Source organism: Anser cygnoides, chromosome 1, assembly GCF_040182565.1.
Source record: "Anser cygnoides isolate HZ-2024a breed goose chromosome 1, Taihu_goose_T2T_genome, whole genome shotgun sequence".
NCBI lineage: Eukaryota > Metazoa > Chordata > Aves > Anseriformes > Anatidae > Anser > Anser cygnoides.
The window spans coordinates 212,700,194-212,718,691 of record NC_089873.1 but is presented as its reverse complement, the minus strand read 5'-3'; the positions used below and the strand labels follow the sequence as shown (position 1 = coordinate 212,718,691).

The window sequence follows — 18,498 nt, the reverse complement described above, 5'->3', positions numbered from 1 at the left end:
CAAGCACTTTGGGTTCCTGGTATGAAAATTATCTGATCAGTATTTTTCAAATGCTTTGGGGGGGAGCGTTTTGTTTACATGCTGTTCCTACTTTTTCATTCTTCCTATGCTAATTCTCCATCTTGTTGCCATTATCTGTTAGTGGTTCACATTATCTTTGCTAGATCCTTTCTCTGCTTTGTTTTTGCTTTCCCATTGTAATCTGTACTGTCAGACGCATTAATTTTCTGTAAATGATAAACAAGCCTTACATTTTGCTTTTTTACTTGAGAAATAAAGAATCAACAATAAGCACAAAACAGAAAACCTGTAGTTGTGTGGAATGGAGGGGAAGGATAATGTTTCTCAGAATTACAGGCTTCTAAAAGCTACATATTGTTCATTCTGTCACATTATTATGGTAGAGGATCCCAAAGCCATTATGAGTCCCTATGTTTTGTAGGTGACTGAAATTGGATATGCTGTCTTGCTTAGTATGGATCTGCACATCAGATATGACAGTCCTGGGAAAGTACTAGAATCATAGAGTCATAGAATCATAGAATATCCTGAGTTGGAAAGGACCCACAAGGATCATTGAGTCCAACTCCTGGCACCACACAGGTCTGCCCAAAAATTCAGACCATATGACTAAGAGCACAGTCCAAACGCTTCTTAAACTCCAACAGGCTTGGTGCTGTGACTACGTCCCTGGGGAGCCTGTTCCAGTGTGCGACCACCCTCTCAGTGAAGAACCTCTTCCTGATATGCAGGATCTTTGGTTTAACTTAACACGATTAGCATGATGCCTAGAGAAGCTGTGGCTGCCCCATCCCTGGAGGTGTTCAAGACCAGGTTGGACGAGGCCCTGGGCAACCTGATCTACTGGGTGGCATCCCTGGCCATGGCAGGGGAGTTGGAACTAGATGATCTTTAAGGCCCTTCCAACCCAAGCCTTCTTTGGTTCTATAATTCTATGATTAGTAATGTATATAATATGTTTATAATATAGAATCATAGAATCATAGAATCATAGAATATCCTGAGTTGGAAGGGAACCTTAAGGATCATCAAGTCCAACTCTTGACACCGCACAGGTCTACCCAAAAGTTCAGACCATGTGACTAAGTGCACAGTCCAATCTCTTCTTAAATTCAGACAGGCTCGGTGCAGTGACCACTTCCCTGGGGAGCCTGTTCCAGTGTGCAACCACCCTCTCTGTGAAGAACCCCCTCCTGATGTCAAGCCTAAATTTCCCCTGCCTCAGCTTAACCCCATTCCCGAGGGTCCTGTCACTGGTGTTAATGGAGAAAAGGTCTCCTGCCTCTCGACACCCCCTTACGAGGAAGCTGTAGACTGTGATGAGGTCTCCCCTCAGCCTCCTCTTCTCCAGGCTGAACAGGCCCAGTGACCTCAGCCGTTCCTCGTACGTCTTCCCCTCCAGGCCTTTCACCATCTTCGTAGCCCTCCTCTGTACACTCTCCAACAGTTTCATGTCCTTTTTATACTGTGGTGCCCAGAACTGCACACAGTACTCGAGGTGAGGCCGCACCAGCGCAGAGTAGAGCGGGACAATCACCTCCCTTGACCTACCAGCGATGCCGTGCTTGATGCACCCCAGGACACGGTTGGCCCTCCTGGCCGCCAGGGCACACTGCTGGCTCATATTCAACTTGCTGTCTACCACGACCCCCAGATCCCTCTCTTCTAGGCTGCTCTCCAGCATCTCATCGCCCAGTCTGTATGTGCAGCCAGGGTTTCCCCATCCCAGGTGCAGGACCCGGCACTTGCTCTTATTGAACTTCATGCGGTTGGTGATCGCCCAGCTCTCCAACCTATCCAGATCCCTCTGCAAGGCCTTTCCACCCTCATTCGAGTCCACAACTCCTCCAAGTTTGGTGTCATCAGCAAACTTGCTCAAAATACCTTCTATTCCTACATCCAGATCGTTTATAAAAATATTGAAAAGTACCGGCCCTAAAATGGAGCCTTGAGGGACCCCACTGGTGACCGCCCGCCAGCCTGACGCAGCCCCATTTACCATAACCCTTTGGGCCCTGCCCGTTACCCAATTGCTCACCCATCGTATGATGTTTTTATTTAGCTGTATGGTGGACATTTTGTCCAGTAGGATCCTATGGGAAACGGTGTCAAAAGCCTTGCTGAAGTCCAAAAAAATCACATCAGCTGGTTTCCCTTGGTCCATCATACGGGTGATCTTATCATAAAAGGAAATCAGGTTAGTTAGGCAGGACCTACCCTTCACAAACCCATGCTGGCTGGGACCAATGACTGCTTTGTCCCCCAGGTGCGCCTCAATAAGTTCGAGAACCATCTTCTCCATGATTTTACCAGGCACTGACGTGAGACTGACAGGCCTGTAATTGCTAGGGTCTTCTTTCTGACCCTTCTTGTAAATCGGCACAACATTTGCCAGCTTCCAGTCTACCGGGACCTCTCCAAATTCCCAGGATCGTTGAAAAATAATTGAGAGAGGTTCCACGATGACGTCCGCCAGCTCTTTCAGCACCCGGGGATGAATCCCATCCGGACCCATGGACTTGTAGGGATCCAGGTGGAGTAGCAAATCCCGCACACGTTCAGGGTCGGTTGGGAGTTTGTCATCCCCACCGTCCCGGTCCTCCAGCTCAGGGCACCCTGGGTCCCGAAGCCCATCATCGGCATTGAAGACAGAGGCAAAGAAGGCGTTAAGCGTCTCTGCTTTGCCTATGTCATTGCCTGTGAGGAGACCTTCCCTATCAAGGAGCGGCCCTATGTATTCTTTAGTTCTCCTTTTTCCATTCACATATCTGAAAAAGCCCTTTTTATTTTCTCTCACAGACACAGCCAGCTTCAACTCTAGGTGTGCTTTGGCCACACGAATTTTCTCCCTACAAACACGAACAGCATCCCTGTATTCTTTCCATGACACCTGGCCCTCCTTCCAGTAGCGAAACACTCTCTGTTTCCGCCTAATCTCCATTAGAATGTTCCTGGTCAGCCACGCCAGCCTCCTGCCCCGCCTGCCTGACTTGCGATATTTAGGAATTGCCTGATCTTGTGCTTCTAGGAGGCATCGCTTAAAGAATGACCAGCACTGGTGGACATCGAGGCCTTCAAGAGCAGTTTCCCAGGGGACCTTGCTGACTAGTTCCCTGAGCAGCCTGAAGTCCGCTTTCCCCATATCTAGGGATGAGGTTTTGGTGGCACTTTTCCTTCTGTCACCGTAAATTTTGAACTCAACCACTTCATGGTCGCTATGACCAAGGCGGCCACCAATCACCACATCTCCCACCAGACCCTCTCTGTTTTCTAGCAACAGGTCTAGGAGGGCACCTTTCCTAGTTGGCTCCGTTAGCACCTGCACCAAGAAGTTATCATCTAGGTGCTTCATGAACCTCCTGGACTTGCTCGTGTCAGCCGTGTGGCACTCCCAGTTAACGTCTGGCAAGTTGAAGTCCCCCATAAGGACAAGGGGAGTTAATCTCAAGGCCTTTCTTAGTTCTGTAAAGAATAATTTATCGGCGCTATCGTCCTGGCCAGGCAGTCTGTAATAGACTCCCACAACGACATCCCTTTTATTCGTTCGTCCCTTGATCCTTACCCAGAGGCTCTCAACTTTGCCATCGCCAACCTGAAGTTCCACACAGTCCAGCCCCTGCTTCACATACATCGCCACCCCACCACCTCGCCTACCCTGCCTGTCCCTCCTGAAGAGCCTGTAACCATCTATCGCAACACCCCAGTCACAGGACTCATCCCACCAGGTTTCGCTTATGCCGATGATGTCGTAGTTGCGGGACTGGGCCAGGACTTCTAGCTCATCCATTTTATTCCTCATACTGCGTGCGTTTGTGTAGAAGCACTTCAGGTGCGTCTCCTTACACTCAGCACCTTGTGGATCTGCCCGAAGGACCTCACTGGCACACAGCCCCTCTGATTCTAGCGTGCCTTCCCTTAGGTCTTCACCGGCGTGCCTGGTTTTAGCCCCTTCCCCCTTCGACTCTAGTTTAAAGCCCTATCTATCAGCCCTGCTGATAGATATATGAAATATATATTAGAGTAATACGTTTATATACATATGTGTATTATTTTTATATATAAGCATACATCTACCAGCTCTCCCTTTTGTATAACGCAAACACACAAGCTCCTGAGAAATGCTGTGAAGTTTTTCTTGTATAAGTCATCTAATCTTCCAGACAGCTTAAAAAAAAAGCCGTCTGTGTTTTCATCACAGAGATACCTCCCGTGTAGGCCTAGACTGTTAAAATCATAGTGATTACTGGAGATGGTGGCAGGAGAAAGAACACCTGAAAGTTAATCTTCAGCCATTTCTTGGATAAATAGTTTGCTTTAATGAAATTAGTGCAGTTTCAGTGTGTTACACTTGCTATGGTAATACACTTCTGAAGAGTTACAAATGATACTCAGATTGCTGGTGGAATTACAGGGATGAGCAATCATCTACTAAAGTAAAAAAAATGTATTCTTCTGATTTCTCTATTATTGTGACCCTTTCTCACGTAATTTTACTTTGAACACTTTTTTTCAGATCTGCCAGATGCCTGATGAATGGAGAATGCTTAAGTTGTTTAAGATTATTTTTTCCCTTCATTACAGAACCACAGAATCATAGAGAAGGGAGGGTCCTCTGAGGTCGTCTTGTGAAAGCTCCTTGCTCAAGCAAGGTCAGTGAACCAAAGATATTTCCTCCTTGAGCTTCTTTAGACTGAGAGGTGCAAATGACTGGTCAGTTGATTTAAAAAAAAATGTTATTGTTAGACCACTGTTTATCACCTTATATTTTCATCTCATATTTCACACATAGAAAAAAAATAAATGACCAACTATTCCTTCTTGACATCATTAACAGTTTAACTATAGCCACATAACAGATTGCCCTATGCTGGATTTATTTTGTTCTTAGTTTACTTCAAAAACAAAAACATGTTTTTATTATCTAATATTAATATACCAGTGAGGTATATTTTCTCCTTTCCTTTTTCATTGGCTTCAGTTTTACATGATCTAGGGGAAATGTGCCACTTAGAAATTACCTATTTTCCTTTCGCAATTGCCTCCTTTTCTATTTGCATGATACAGATTTGACATGCCAAAAGCAGTCATGATCCCATAATTACAGCTTAATTACCATTTTCTGTTTTGTTTTATTTTGTTTTGTTTTGTTTTTTTTCAATCCATAGTAATGTAACTGAATAGGGAAGGGAAGGGGAGGGGAGGGGAGGGGAGGGGAGGGGAGGGGAGGGGAGGGGAGGGGAGGGGAGGGGAGGGGAGGGGAGGGAAGGGAAGGGAAGGGAAGGGAAGGGAAGGGAAGGGAAGGGAAGGGAAGGGAAGGGAAGGGAAGGGAAGGGAAGGGAAGGGAAGGGAAGGGAAGGGAAGGGAAGGGAAGGGAAGGGAAGGGAAGGGAAGGGAAGGGAAGGGAAGGGAAGGGAAGGGAAGGGAAGGGAAGGGAAGGGAAGGGAAGGGACACACGATTAGCTTGTTCATATTGTTAATTACTTGGGCTGTTAAAAGTTTGTATTCTGCATTTGAGTTAAATTGATCTCTTTCTTAACATTCCATCCAGGAAAGTTTTGCATTCTGTTACAGTCAAGCTAACAGACCTATAATTGTTCAAAATACTTTTTCTTAAATATAGATAATGCATTTGGTATTTACCAAATATTTCACCTCTAATGTGGCAGAACTGGTTAAAAATTGCCTCCGTTAACAATTGCTTCAGATACATATTCCCATTCCTTCCTTCTGGGATGGAGAGGAGATGAGGAGATTTAGTAAGAACTAAATTAAAAATAAATCTAATTGTTTTAATCTGAGAAATTATCATTTCCATATCCTTATTCCTAGTAGCACCTCTGTTTTTGGTACCATGTTTCTCAGGTGTAGAAATCAGTGTCTTTCCCATTTCTATAGATTCTAAATGTATCATCTTTTCCAAGTGGCTATTCATCCAGGGAAGTCTGGTGCCTTAGCCTATGAAAACATGGTATTAGGCCTCTGTACAACAACAAAACAAAACACCTGCTTTGGTATGGTGACTCTAAATTGGAGAGACATGGATTTGATGGATGGACCAAATAGGGGGGATGGTCGTGCTCAAAGAGTTGCAGTCAATGGCTCAGTGCCCAAGAGGAGATCAGTAACGAGTGGTGTTCCTCAGGGGTCAGTATTGGGACTGGCGCTATTTAACGTCTTTGTTGGTGAGATGGACAGTGAGATTGAGTGCACCCTCAGCAAGTCTGCCAATGACACCAAGTTGTGTGGTGCAGCTGACACGCTGGAGGTTAGGGATGCCATCCAGAGGGACTTTGACAGAAATCAGGTTGGCCAAGACCCCATCCAGTCTGGCCTTGAACACCTCCAGGGATGGGGCATTCACAACTTCTCTTGGCAACCTGTACTAGTGCCTCACTGCCCTTACAGTGTAGAATTTCCTCCTAATGTCTAGTATAAATCTATCCTATTTTAGTTTAAGACCATTCCCCCTTGTCCTATCATTATCTATCCGAGTAAAGAGTCCTTCTCCATCTTTCTTGTGCTAGGGGCCCCAAACCTGGATGCAGCACTCCAGGTGGGGCCTCACAAGGGCAGAGTAGAAGGGGACAATCACCTCCCTCAAGTTGCTGGTCACACCTCTGTTGATGCAGCCCAGGATGCAGTTCACTTTCTGGGCTGCAAGAGCGCACTGCCAACTTACGTTGAGCTTTTCATCCAACAGAATCCCCAAGTCCTTCTCTTCAGGGCTGCTCTCAATGTGTTCTTTTCCCAGTCTGTACTCCTGTCTGGGATTGCCCTGACCCAGGTGCAGCACCTTGCACTTGGACTTGTTGAACTTCATGTGGTTCAGATGGGTCCACTTCTCCAGCCCCTTTGGATGGCATCTCTTCCTTCTTTGGTATCAATCACACCACTCAGCTTGGCATCATCAACAAACTTGCTGGGGGTGCACTTGACATCCTCTATGTCATTGATGATGATATTGCAAAGTACTGGTCCCAAGACAGAACCTTGAGGTACACCACTCATCACTGATCTCCACCTGCACATAGATCCATTCACCACTACTCTCTGGGTCCAGCCGTTGAGACAATTCCTTATCCACCGGATGGTCCACCCTTCAAATCTATATCTGTCCAACTTAGAGATTGGAGTGTCATGTGGGACCATAGAATCATAGAATCATAGAATATCCCAAGTTGGAAGGGACCCATAAGGATCATCAAGTCCAACTCCTGGCACCACACAGGTCTACCCAAAATTTCAGACCAAGTGACTAAGAGCACAGTCCAAACGCTTCTTAAACTCTGACAGGCTTGGTGCTGTGACTACATCCCTGGGGAGCCTGTTCCAGTGTGTGGCAGGGTGTCGCACTGTGTCAAAGGCCTTACAGAATCCAAGTAGATGGCATCAGTGAGTCTTCCCTTATTGACTGATGCAGTCACTCCATCATAGAAGGCCACCAGATTGGTCAGGCACAATTTGCCCTTGGTGAAGCCATGCTGGCTGTCTCGGATCACCTCCTTGTCCTGCATGTGCCTTAACATTGGTTCCAGGAGGATTCATTCCATGATCTTGCTAGGCACAGAGGTGAGGCTCACTGGTTTGTAGTTCTCCATGTCTTCCTTTGTACCCTTTTTTAAAAAGGGAGTGATGTTTCCCTTTTTCCAGTCACCGGGGACTTTGCCTGACTACCATGGTTGGACGACACTGGACCCAGTACTGGCCCCTGGGGGACACCACTAGCTACTGGCCTCTGACTAGACTCCACACCACTAAGCACAACCCTTTGAGCTCTGCCATCCATCCAATTACCAATCCACCTCAATGTCCACTCATCAAGGCTGCACTTCCTGAGCTTGTCTATGAGGATTTTTATGGAAGACAGTGTCAAAAACCTTGCTGAAGTTGAGGTAGACCACATCCACTGCTCTCCCCTCATCTACACAGCTAGTCATCTCATCATAGAAGGCTATCAGATTTGTTTAAACATGATTTCCCCTTGGTGAATCCATGCTGACTTACCCTGATCAGCTTCTTATCATCCACATGCTTGGAGATGACCTCCAGGATGAGCTGTTCCATTACCTTTCCAGGGATGGAGGTGAGGCTGACGGGCCTGTAGTTGCCGGGTTCCTCCTTCTTGTCCTTTTTGAAGACTGGCTTGACATTGGCTTTCTTCCAGTCCTTGAGCACTTCTGTTCTCCATGACCTTTCAAAAATGATTGATAGTGGCCTAGCAGTAATGTCAGCCAGCTCCCTCAGCACCTGTGGGTGCATTCCATTAGGGCCCATGGATTTGTGGATGTCAAGTTTGCTTAAATGATCTCTGACCCAATCCTCTTTGACCAAGGGAAAGTCCTCCTTTCTCCGGACTTCTTCTCTTGTCTCCAGGGTCTGAGATTCCTGAGGGCTGATCTTTGCAGTAAAGACTGAAGCAAAAAAGACGTTCAGCAACTCTGCCTTCTCTGTATCCTTTGTCACCAGGGCACCCACCCCATTTAGCAGCAGGCCTACATTTTCTCAGTCTTCATTTTTCTACTGATGTATTTGAAGAAGCCCTTCATATTGTCCTTGATATCCCTGATGCATGAAGAAGGAAGAAACGACTAGAATCTGTATCTTGTTCTGGTATTGATTTTGTTGTGAGAGTTGCTGAAGGATTGAAGAACATGAAGCAAATAGCCACAAAAGTTTTCTTGGAATCAGCCATACTGAGAAAGCTCAAGACTCCCTCTAGTCTTGCATCAGCCTCCAAGAGTGGATGCAAATGGATGCACAGGAAGGTGTGGAAGAACAGGAAAAGCATGTTTCATAAGGTTTTCACCTCAGTACACCCCCAGACCCAACACTTTGTGACTCACAGAGTTCATGAGCTGGAGGGGGTTTCCTCTATTTAGGCATCCTCAAATATTTCTATTAGGTGAACTAATCCAGGTACCCCTTGAGCCAATGTAAATTTTGAGCATCCACAGCATTCTATGGCAAAGAGTTCCTCAGTTCCACGGCTCCTCATATGAAGTACCACCTTCTTTTGTTTGTTTTGATCTTGTCTTCTGTTAGCCTTATTTCATACATCTTTTATATCAGAAGAAGCAGTGTATGAACAAAATCAGCTCCATAGAGCTGAGCAAAATCACCCTCCACAGACTACTCATGATTTCATTATCCTCTTCCACATTCCCCTCATTTGTCTCCTTTCCAGAATGGAGACTAAATTGTTCCTTGCATTGAAGCTGATCTGGACCTTTGGTCATCCTTGCTGCCGTCTTCTGAACTTTCTCCTGCTTTTCTGTAACCTTCTGGAGATACGGTGGCCATTAACTGCACACAGCATTCAAGATGCATGGCAATTAAAAGTTTGCACAGTCACATAATGCAGTTCAGTTTGGGGTTTGGATTTTTTTTCCCTAATTGCTCCAAATATTTTGTATGCTCTTTTGACTGCTGAGCACTAGGATGACGTTTTCACCAGACCCTTTGAAGTTGAAGCTTTCACTCTCTTTGTGGTAATCATCTCAGATCCCATAATTTGACATGTGAAGCTGAGATTGTTTTCCCTTAGGCTCCACTTTAGATTTGCCTTTGCTGAATTTTATCTGCCACTTTTATTATGAAGTATCTCAGTCTCCTAAGGCCATTCTGTTCTCCCTCAGCAGTCTGTCATCCATGCTTCCCTCAACACTTAGGATCAGCCACAAATGCTGCCTCACAGATTATTCTGTTTTGCATCCTGAATATAGATAAGCTGAAAGCAGTGGTCCTAGTACAGAGCCTGTAATTCTGCACTGGCAGCCTCCCTCTGTGGAATGATCCAACAATTTGGAGTCTTTCATGGAGATCTCAAAAGCCACTTTGACATGGTCCTGGGCAACCTGCTGAAGGTGGCCCTGCTTGAGCAGGAGGGTTAAACCAGATAACCTTCAGAGATCCCTTCCAACCTCATCCATTCTGTCCTTCCGTGATTCTGTGACTTTCTCTCTGTTTCCAGTCTTTTAACAAACAATGTTTCCATTCACTTACTTTCCTACTTTTTTCCTAAAAAAAAAAAGTTTAAAAAAGTTAAAAAAAAAAAGGTTAAAAAAAAAAAAAGTGGACACTACCAAGAAGAGTCTGGCTTCTTCTTCTTCATTCTTTTCTATTGGGTTTTTATACACATCGGTAAGATCTCCCTAAGCTATATCTTTTCCAGGCTCAGCATTCCCAACTCTCTCAGCCTCTCCTCATATGACAGAGTTTTCAGTCTCTTAAGCATTTTTGTGGACCTTTGCTGGACTCAGTGGACACAGCACTCCAGATGTGGCATTGTCACTTCTGGCTTGAGAAGAGTGATTGCCCCAGTGACCTCTTGGTAACCTTCTTGCCTTCCTCTCTGGAAGACAGCACAACACCCTGGTGTATCTGCCACTTTTCCCAGTTTTGTGTCATCAACAAATTTGCTGAGTGTGTGTGCTGCTCCATCTTCCTGATCATTAATGAAGATGTTAAACGGGACTGGACAAACTGGTGACTTCAGGGTACTCCACTGGTGACTGGTCTCCAGCTGGACTTTATGCCATGGATTGCGACCCTTAGTCCTGGCATTTCAGACAGTTTTCAGTCCACCTCACTGTCCCAGTACTTCATCAGTTTCTCTATGAGGATTTTATGTGTGTGAGTGTCAAAAGCCTTACTAAAGTTGGGGCAAACAATATCCACTGCTCTCCCCTCCTATACCAATACAGCCATCTCAATGCAGAAGGTCATTCCCTAAGGTTAAGTCTTCCTTGCTGCAGTTTCCTTTTGGTCTTAGTAACCTGGGATTCCTGAAGGCTACTTTTCTGTGTCATTTGTCAGCAGGGCACCTATCCCATGTATCAGTGGGCCTACATTTTCCTCAGTCTTTCTCTAGCTGATAATGTACTTGTAGAAGCTTTTCTTGTTGTATTTCACATCTCCCTCCAGATTCAAGTAAGATGGGCTTTGGTTTTCCCTACCCCATAACCGCATGCTTAGATATATTCCCCCTGGGTCACCTGCCCCTTCTTCTACCTCTTGTATGCCTCACAGTGGCCTGTGTTATTTTTAGACTTTTAAAACACGTTAAGGTGGTTCATATGTCAAACTTTTTCTGTCTCTTTTTTACTTCTGCTAGGTCAGATATGGTCTTTAAGTATTATGTAAAGCAGAATCAACTAAACTTCTTTTCATAGTCTGACTCTGTTGCTGGAGAAGATAGGCAGCTGTGATTTAACCTGGTCTGAGTAACTTTTTAAAGTATGTGGTAGGCTTATATATTCATTTCTAACCTCTGGGCTGGTTTTGGTTTATGAATGATTTTGATAGATTAAACCATTTGAGTTCAATGGTGACATCTTTGTTATGGTCATCACAGTAGCCTACACTGAAAGTTTATGTGTGTTTTTTTTATTTTCACTTTTTAAAATATTTTAAACATGATAAGTGTCACACAGAGTTTTCTTGGTCTGTATCTAGGATTCATAAACAATTCTACAATACCAAAACAAACAAACAAACAAACAACACTAATATTTTTAGAGATTAAGACTGTGTAATACATAAATTTCCACTAGATGGTGCTGTATCATACTAGTTCGTTCATGTGTGCGTGTGCGTGCGTGTATTTATGTATGTCTTCCTCTCTAGATTAAGAAACCCAGCTTCCTGTGTCTATTTGTGGCAGGTATGTTTAGTGCTGTTCCAATGTCATATATGCATGTGGTGTATTTACAATGGAATAATGGACTGTTGGGTTGGAGTGTACATTGTTGCTATTTAGCTGATGGCACATACAGTGTATTTGTGGCATATCCCAGAGCATTCCAGTGTGCATTGGTTGTAGATGATAACCTTGACTTGTCAAAGACAAAAGGGATGTTTGACCATCTTCAGTTTTCTTCTTCCCGTAGGAATCATCAGATCTTACTTCAGAACCTGTCCCTCTGTGACACACCAGAGCTTGAACCCAAGGTCCTGGTAAGTGTGCAAGTGTAGATGGGTGATTCCTGGACAGCCAACTTGTCCTTGCAGACTCCTCCTCCCAGTTCTCTGCTGCTAGGCAGAAGAGCCCAATGGAGCCAACAGCATGTGGGTGAGACTTGACTCTGCTGATCTCAGAGCCTTTCCTTCCTGAACAAACATTTTCCATTCTGAAATAATCACCTCACTATATATAGAAAGCACCACCTCCTCCAAAGCAAAAGCCTTTTTCTTTGGAAAGGGATATCCCTCAAATTGTTTTCTTCCTTTTACAAAACACCAGCAAGCCCTTTGCTGTCAGGTTTTTATCTGTCTGTGAACAGTGCTGATCAAAGGCACATGTTCAGCTCACACAAAAATAATCTGGATTCCCCATGCAGGTCCTGTGCTCCCTACCCCCATCACATGGATTTTGAGACTATGTCTGTAATCACAATCCACACTATTTCGGAAACCACCTCCCCATCTCACTTCCTCCCAGCTGATTTTCAGGGGAACAGAAGGAGACTTGTTTGCTACCAGGGAGGAAGTCCGGGCCTTACTGAGCAACTTTCTAAGAGGCACCTATGAGAATGAGGCACTTTAGTCAGTGTAAGCTCTCAGAGGTTGCTGCCAAATGAGGTCACCCTGCTGCAGAAACGTGGATGAAGAGATTCCAGGAGGATGGAAGAAGCCAGGACAGGAAGTAGAGCAGTCAGTAGCACAGGGCTCAGCTCAGTCAACTTCCCTCTCTGGAAATGTTGATTTCAGTTCTGTCTTGGCTCACAGACTAAAATGTGTTAGATAGTTTCCTTCTCATAATTTTCTCATTCCCTTTTCTCATCATAAAAATCATTCCATGGCTTGATACAGTTCAGCCATCCTTTTAGGAGGGTGTAACAGGGCAAGCAGCACACAAAGGGCAGTTCAGAGACTGGGACTGGGTGACACTGACTTTTCTGAATCACAAAACCCACAGAACCTCAAGGAGAGACTTCTCTTTCAAACCCTGCGCCTTTTGCTGAACTATCACATCTCTCAATAAAGATGGATAATCCTGTCTGCTAGGTACCTGTTATGACCTTGTCTTAGTTATTCTAGTGATGAATTCCTCTCTCCATTGAATAGCAGCTCTTTTCTTTCAGTTTTTACAATTTTAGTTCCATCCTATTTCTCCTGTTCTGCCTTCATTTTCTAGATTCAAAAATAATATGCAATTTATTTTTTGTCTCTTACAAATCCTTAGAATTCACTTCATTTTCTTATCTTTCTAAAGCTATCCATGCTGAAATTTGTTCTCTGGATTTTGACTCATTCTTGTGACTTTGAGGTCACTTTGAGTTTTCTACAGTCTTTATAAATACTGAACACTAAACATATTACTAAAATTGCAATAACATAATTTCCCTATTGTTCCATATACGTTTTTTTAGGCAGTTAATACTTCCTTGCAGATTATTGTTAGTGAAGATACTAAAAAGCATTGGACTATAGAGAATTCTGTGTAAAACCTCATTAGGAAAACTGCTGGAGGTGAATTTCTCATTTGCAGTTAATCATGTGATGTAATACGGAACATGAGTATACTGTTTAATCTTGCTTTGATCTGTCTCTCATGAAGACCTAGGCAAAACACCTTAAAGAGATCTGTTATATCTATGTATGCATATATCAAACAAATTAAACAGTCATTGGAAATATTAACAAGTAGACTGATTTATTATTGTTGTTTGTTGTTGTTGTTGTTATTATTATTATTATTATTATTTGCATTGTTGTTGTTATCATTTCAAGTAATCAAAGCCTTTCTGTCTCACTGGCAATTTTTGCAGCTAGCGGAAAGTATTTTGGCCGCATTATCTTCAGTGACATTTGACTTCCAAGTCCAAAATCAAGATGTAACCTAAAAGTGTTTCACCTTAAAGCATTCTTACTATGACTTATATGCGTGCCTCTGGATTGGTAGTGTTTTATGAAACAATCTATTCAGCTGTCCCCATGACCTAAAGAACTGACATATTTTTGATGAGTTTTACAACAAACGGAAAGAATCTTGGCCTTCTTCTGGGTTTGTTTATGCATGACAGGCCGATCCTATAAGATGTAATAAAACTATTAATGGAGTTGTTACAAATTATTTTGTAGTTGGAATTATTGTTGTTATTATATTGTATAGGAATAAGAATTACTATTATTGCTGGGTAGAAATAAAAAAATGTTATTATTCCTTGGTAGAAAGATTATCTATGGTGTAAGAATAATCAGCTGTACCAATATAGACTGAGAAATAATGGTCCAAATAGTAGTTCTCCAGAAAAATGCTGGGTTTAGAGTTATCTCTAGGCAGAATCTGAATCAGCTGAGGGCACGCTCAAATAAAAAACAAATAAAAATCATATAAGATAGTATAATCAGGAATATGACTTGCAAGATGCATCAAGTAGCCTCTCTGGCTCTACATTGCTGTGATTAGGCCCTTACTTGCAGTACTGCACCCAGTCTTAGTGAGTGCACTTCAGAGAACATAGACAAATCTGAGAAAGTCCAGTGGAGATGATTAGAGGTTGAGAAAATGCAATATGGAAATATTAAGTGCTCTGGGGTAGTGTCTCTTAAAGAAGAGTGAAGAGATACGATAACTGCCCTTGTTTGTAGAATACAGTTGCAAAGAGAACAATCTACTTCTAGTGTTCATGATAGATACTATAAGAAATAATGGGTTTAAATAATAGTGAATAAATTTAGCACTGAATAGAGTGTCTGTCAAATTTATAAAATGTTTGTTATGGGAGAACTTCAAGAAGTGGCTAGATGCACATCTGCTGAGCCTTACAGGCACTTCTGGGTTCTTCTGAACCCTCTTTGAGGTATAGGAATGAAGCAGTTGACAGCCCTAGATTTTTTTTTTCTACTGTTTCATATCTGCCTATTCTACATTGTTTACAAATTAGCTGCAACGAATAACACCACTACCTCACTTGCAGCCTTATCCTTCCATTGTTCTTTATTGTACCTGCTTGTTTTCACTTTTGATTACTTTGTCTTCTGGGCATGAATTGTCTTATTGCTGCACTTGAAATCTTTACCTTTAGATGCTGCTATAACTTAAATAATACCAAATGATCTGTCTGAGAAGTCCCAAGTTGAATTACAAGAGAACTGCAGGATGGGAATCCATGGAACTGGCAAAATCGAGAAGTCCAGGGCAGAAACAGAGGTAGTAAAGGGCAACCTTTTAAACCCAGCTATTTCAAAGGCTTTGCTGTGCTAGAGAAGTCCAGTAAAAAGGGAGACAGGATTCACAATCAAGTGCTCAGGGCATTTAGGGCTGTCTGGATAGAGCTCTGAAAAGAACACAGACTGTCATAGTCATATCCAGGATACTATGAGAAGGATGGGATGAATGGGAAGGTGATGGCTAGGCATCCTTACTTTAAGCATGATGTAGTATAAGTGTGGTGTTAAGACCACTGCTCAGTCCAGCTGCTTCTAGGACTGCCAGATTTCTTAGATTGTAAACATTCTCAGAAACGAATGGAAGCCATGATTTCTTATTGCTGTACCCTAAAACCATGCATCATAAGCAGACCAACAAAGGGACTTACATTCAAGGCTGCTCGTGAATAAAACCATGGCATCGAAATATGCCTGTTGCAAGAACGTTATGTGACAGGAGCTTAGTGTACATTTAGAAAAAGTAGGAGATGAAGAAGAACTATTTCACTGTAAGGTTCAAATCCAGCTAGTCAGGTTATATCTAGCATCAGTGCCCCAGCAGCATTTCTTTTTAACCAGGCTGTGAATATAGAGCCGCAAAGCTGAGATAACAGTGCTCTTTGCCAGGTGAAATGACCTTGCATCTCTTTCCGTATACTTCATGGATTTCAAAGGCATTCCAAATCACACAGTTAGACTTGGGAACTCAACTGAAAACACTTATGCATGTCTTAGAGAGAGCTGTACCCCTGACCCCCACGTCCTACCCCTCTTTGCCATGTATGCTCCTAGCAGGTGCCCGATTTCTTTTATTTTTAACCTCCATTCTGAATGCAGGAAGCCTTTGCTTGCTGTGAACATCCGAGAATCGGAGCCTAAGCACATCCTAGAAGGATTTCCTGTTTGGGACTTCCGAGCCAGACTCGAACATGCAAGAGTGGAAGCCCAGCAACTTAATCAGTCCTCCTGGGCTATCTGCCAGATTGCTTCTATCTAGTTTAGCAACAAGACACTGTACAATGCCATCTAGCAGGAAGGTGCTAAGCTGCCAGACCACTCTCCACATGCTGTTGATGAGGGTAGGAACATGCAAAGTCAGTTCTGGGGTAGGGATGTGTGGGACTCCAGGATCAAGGTCATTGTAGTGGCAGAACAGTGACATGAGGGATAGGCATGAGGCACCACATTACTCTGCAGTATTTGCCTATAGAGTTAGAGAAACACAAAGCATGCAGACAGCATGTTTTCTGTGCTGCCTTCCAGCTATGCTTTGTTCACTACTGACTTCAGTGTGCCATATCGCACCAGTCCCTAAGTTATTTCTGAAGTTCACCAAAGCACTGATTAATCCAGATAAGTTAATCATCTTCAAATTTTGCTCCCTTCTCCATAGTCTGGTTTCCTCATCACTAATAATTCTATCAAAAGGCATGATACAGCTGGGAGCCTTATAGTCCTGTCCCAACCCTTACTACTACCAGTCATCTTCTGTCTTATATAGTTGAATAGCATACTTCTACTCTTGCTTCTGTGTCTTAGTTGCACTTGCAAAGCATAGCTCGACTCACATTTTCTACCTGGACACATGCAGCTCCAAGGATACCTGCACATCAGAAAGACTATCCAAGATCTCTCTTAAAGTCCAAGCACATGATATGGGCCTGTTCTCCCCTCCCTTGCCAAGGGGCTCAAAAATATATATAGTAATAAATTCTAATTTATTAGAATTAGACCAAAAGGACCAATTTCCATCTCTAGCTAGAGGTGATATTTGTGTAAGAATTGCTGGTCTAAGAAGAGAGGTGTTTAATGATCAGAGCTGATGTCAAGGGACTGAAGAATAACAAACATCACAGATATCGAAGAAAGGACTGAAGTGAATGATCTAGGCAAATGCAGATTGCTTGTACAAGTTTACAGGGGTTTCAGTGTAGATTTTGATAAGATGACAATAAATTTGAGACCTCATTAATGTATATAAATATCTGAGGGGAGGGTGTTGAGGGGACGGAGCCAGTCTCTTTTCAGTTGTGCCCAGCGACAGGATGAGAGGCAACAGGCACAAACTGAAGCACAGGAGGTTCCAGTTCTATATGAGGGGGCACTTCTTTACTGTGAGGGTGACAGAGCATTGGAGCAGGTTGCCCAGAGAGGCTGTGCAGTCTCCTTCTCTGGAGATATTCAAAACCCGCCTGGCTGCCGTCCTGCACAACATGCTCTAGGTGATCCTGCTTGGTAGTGGGGTTGGACTAGATGATCTTCAGAGGTTCTTTCCAACCCCGCCCATTCTGTGATTCTGTGATTCTATGAAATGGGAAACGTGATAAAATGCAGCAAGTTTGTCAGACTAGCACATTAGACAACTTTTTTTATAAGTGATCTTTTAGGGGGAGCAGGAAAAAAGGTAGATCAGACTATCCGAACTGCAATGCTATAATGCCACATGAGAAATTATTTGTTCAGGTGGAGAAGACAGAAATTAATAAAAAAACTGTAAGACATATAAGACTGGCAAAAAAAAAATAGCAAGATTATCAGTAAATCAGAACTTCTAGGCTTGAGGGAATGCACTGTTTTTTCAAGATGCAGTTTTGGAGCTCATCTATTTCATTTTTTGCAGGTCTTCGGGGAGGAAGTTATACTGAAAAGGTTGATCAGTGAAATAATGTAAAGAGGCCTTGTGAGTGTAGAGGGTGACTAGAGCATCATAAAAGAAAAAAGATATTATTAAGGATAGATAAAAGATATTTCTATTTATAATAGAAATGTTATGAAAACTGTAATTTCATAGTAGACTATTCCTTCACTGTTAAAAGGGATGTCCAGAGGTGCATAGTCCAACCTCTCATTTGAATCAGGACTGTCAACAATACTAGGTCAGATCTGCCTTGAAAACTTGCAAGGGTAGAGATTCAGTCTGTGTAAGTTGCTTTTTCCATTGTTGCACAGCTCCCCAGTGAAGAAACTTCTCCTAATGTCCACTCTGAATATCACAAGCTGTAATTATGGTGATTGTTCTTGTTCTGTTGTCTACCACTATGAAGAAGCATTTGGCTCTGTCATCTTTTTACCTGTCCTTCAGCTAGCAGTAGGATGCCATTACGAAGCCCCTTAGCATACTTATCACCAGACTAAGCAAGCACTGCTTAGAATCACAGCATAATAGAATCATAGAATATCCTGAGTTGGAAGGGACCCACAGGGATCATCGAGTCCAATTCCTTGCTCCACACAAGACCACCCAAAAATCAGACTGTATGTCTGAGAGCATTGTCCAAGTGTCTCTTGAACTCCACCAGGCTTGGTGCTGTGACCACTTCTCTA

At 43.3% G+C, this 18,498-nt stretch overlaps 1 protein-coding gene across 2 annotated transcripts in view; it reads left to right on the top strand.

Annotated features, from left to right (window-relative positions):
• DCHS1 (dachsous cadherin-related 1) overlaps window positions 1–18,498 on the top strand; it is an 86,267-nt gene that overhangs the window by 11,358 nt on the left and 56,411 nt on the right. Inside the window, exons 2-4 of one of the 2 annotated variants that reach the window (XM_066990173.1) lie at window positions 4,603–4,670; window positions 11,647–11,683; window positions 11,910–11,976. The gene's annotated coding sequence lies outside the window, so the exon portion shown is untranslated. The remainder of the gene's footprint in view (window positions 1–4,602; window positions 4,671–11,646; window positions 11,684–11,909; window positions 11,977–18,498) is intronic. The other variant, XM_066990172.1, reaches the window with a different exon arrangement.